Genomic DNA, 3,222 nt, shown 5'->3' on the forward strand with positions numbered 1-3,222 from the left:
GACATGCAGTAGGCTCCCGTGCTCGGTGTCCTCCTCATGGAGATGCTCACTAGAAAGGCGCCATCCAGATAGCGATGTCGCGCATGTCTGGCTTGCCGGAGCGTTGTAGCTATCTCTGGATTGTTCCCGTACCAGCTTCCATTGCAATTTTATGTTTCGATTTCATCTGTTCATGCATGCTGCACCTGTACTACACCGAGCCGCCGACCCGCCGTTTCTTTGCTCTCGGTGTCCCTGCAAATCCTGCTGCACCTGTACTGCAGTTGCCGCTTGTTCGTTCTCTCGCCAGCTGCCACTGTTCCTCTCTCTTGTGAGAGCTGCCACTGGTGCTGCTCCTCGCTCAATGTCGCTGACCCTATCCCTGAGCGGCATACGCTATCTTGGTGGAAGGCGATAGAGCTCGAACAAGGCATCAAAGGCTGATTGCAGACCGGGGCAGCCAGCTAGAACACGAACGGAGGGCAGTGGAGCACGTATGGGCTGCGCCAGAGCGCATCGACGATAGCTGGCGATGGTCAAACATGGAGCGACTCGCCGGTAGCCGGAGTGGTTTTATACAGTGTGTTAGCTCGTGTATCCGATGGAAACTGAAAGTCCCAGGTTTGAATACTAGACGCAAAAAATTAGGTTTGAGTATGGCTGCCTACCATTATTTTTCTTTGTCTATCACGCTGACAAGTGAGGGCGACATACATGGTCGTGATTAATTTTGTCAAAATCAGAAGATCCCAACCTTTCCGTGCCACGCCATCAAATCCATTTCTAAAAATGCCTCAAGGTTAATTTAGACCGGGATCAGCAAGACCAGGGTATCAATTTTAGTGATTTAGGCGTAATGGTTCATTTCCATCGAAGTCTACAACCTCAGGGTTTGAATTAGACTTCACTCGTATCTCGGCTATTTTGTGACGAGAATCGATCGGCCATTATTTAGTGGCTCATACAAACATATATACATCGCCGGAGTATGTTGTGCGGCCGAGGGGGCTGATTAATCAAGTTGCATGGGGCTGATTAATCAAGTTGCCTGTATGACTCGCTTTGTCCAAAAGAGGTAATCAGGAAAGGCATCTCTAGCATGTGCAATTCCATCAGGCCAGATTAAGCTGCTTTCGGGTTCCCTGTGTTAGAGTAACTCTTTAGGATTAACATGATATGATCTTAATCTCATGATTAGGACATCAAAATACATATGCGGAAGATTAGGTACTAACCAGAATCATTGTAAAACTATCAGTAGTCCATGGCTGCACCTTGGGTCCTCCATGGCCGGGGAAGGACAGCACCAGGATTACGTGATGAGCAGCAGCGCCGCCAGCACTGAGGGGGCTCCCCCGTGAGCCTCCTGCAGTGTGGAGCTTGTTGGGGAAGAAGCAGCAGCAGGGAGATGGACGTGCAGGGTGCCGCCGGCACTGCCCTGGAGGTGACCGGTGGTGGTAGACGGTCTTCGTCTCCGTTAGCACCTCATCAGGATCGGTAGTTAGCGAGAGACCTGGCCTTACCGTGCAGATCGTTAGATCACACGGGAGGGGTCCTTTTTCCTTATATATTTTTTAGGTGCTAGGGAGGCGGGACCGAGACCAAAACAGTTGGTTTGGTGCCCCCAATCAGGGCACGTACGTGGGAATTGAGCTCCCCCCCTTTTCTCTCGGTTTGTTTTGACCGAGACAATTCCAACATTCTCCCCCTTGATCGTAAGGTCAACAAACATTATAAGCCCACTCTCAATAGAAATAATATGCCAAAGTAAGGTGTTGCAATGGACAATTAAGTGTCATTGAACCTCAATCCTTATAGTATACCGTTCTATCTCGAAATGGATAACAATTTACTTTATGGGAGTTGGTTTATTGAATGATCCTAATTTTCAGGATCAAAAGGCTTTCCTAACCCATGCCGGCAACATTAACATAGACAGGTAAATGGTAAGCCTTAGTAAGCGGAACCGCAAAAACTTTATTAACTAAACATCATAGGTTTGATCCTGAACTCTATCTTTCACAATGGAGGCATGATGTCAGTGGTTTTGGCAATACCAATTGACTTGTTGTTACTCGCATAGAGAACTGCGTGTACATAATCGCAGTAAATGGTTTAATGGTGTTGTCAACCACTTCCAAATCCGGGAATAATATTCTTTCAGACATACAACCTGCTTGCTAGCCTCTTAACATGCCACAAATAGTTTGCATCATTGAAGATGCCATGATTGTCCTTTAGGAGCTTTCCCACGATAAAACTCCTCTTGCGGGGTGCAAATGTAACATGCCGTGGAATTCTTAATATCCACACACCCCGCCAAAACAGTGTCTGTGTGACGCCCGGATAATTAAGCTACAGTAACCTTCTACTAATGTTGCCATGTCACCACGATTATTGTTGATAATCTCGCGATGATTCAAAACTCGTTCAAATTCAAATTTGAAATAAAGTCAAACTAGAAGAGTTTACAAAAGTCAAAACTAAAATGTTCTAAATGTAGCAGGTAATTCATAATAAATATTGGTGGAGAAACCAAACCTTTAAAACATGTTTAAATGCTCAAAAGCAATTAACCCAGTGGCTAAAACAATTAAATAAATGACTTTTGTATTTTATAAAATCCTAAACTAATTTATTTGGAAGTCAAGCTTTTAGGGCAGAGGCATAATTTACAACACTAATCTACGCACTAATTATTTATCTTAATAGAGTTAAAATAAATTGGATGTAAAAAAAACAGAAAAAGAAAATAGATAAATGAAAGAAAATAAAAAAAAACAAAACTAACAAAATAAAAAAATAAAGCAACCTCCCCCACTGGGCCAACCGTGGCCCAGCTGGCCAGCCCAAGTGGGCGAAGACCCAACCAACCGGCCCAGTCCCACTCCCTTAACTACCCACTACGACCGAACCCTAACCCCTATCCACCCCACTCGCTCCCGGCCCATGATTCCCTCTCCTGGTCGCTTCTCTCCTCTTCTCTCGATCCGATCGGGAGGGAGATCGAACCTCCCCCCAGCGCCCGAGACCGCTGCCCCCGGCGCCGCCCCGACGGCCGCGCCCCGCCACCTGGTGCTGCCCGACGCCGCTTGCCGTTGCCCGCCGTCGCCTCCCCGCCGCTGTGTGCCGTCATCGTCGCCGGATCGCCGGCGCCGCCTCGCCCCGAAGTCACCCCGCCGCCTCGACCACGCCTCTCCACCGGACTGCCTCCTCGTCTCCGACGCCGCCGTCCCCGTCCCC

This window comes from Triticum dicoccoides, chromosome 3A (genome assembly GCF_002162155.2).
Source record: "Triticum dicoccoides isolate Atlit2015 ecotype Zavitan chromosome 3A, WEW_v2.0, whole genome shotgun sequence".
NCBI lineage: Eukaryota > Viridiplantae > Streptophyta > Magnoliopsida > Poales > Poaceae > Triticum > Triticum dicoccoides.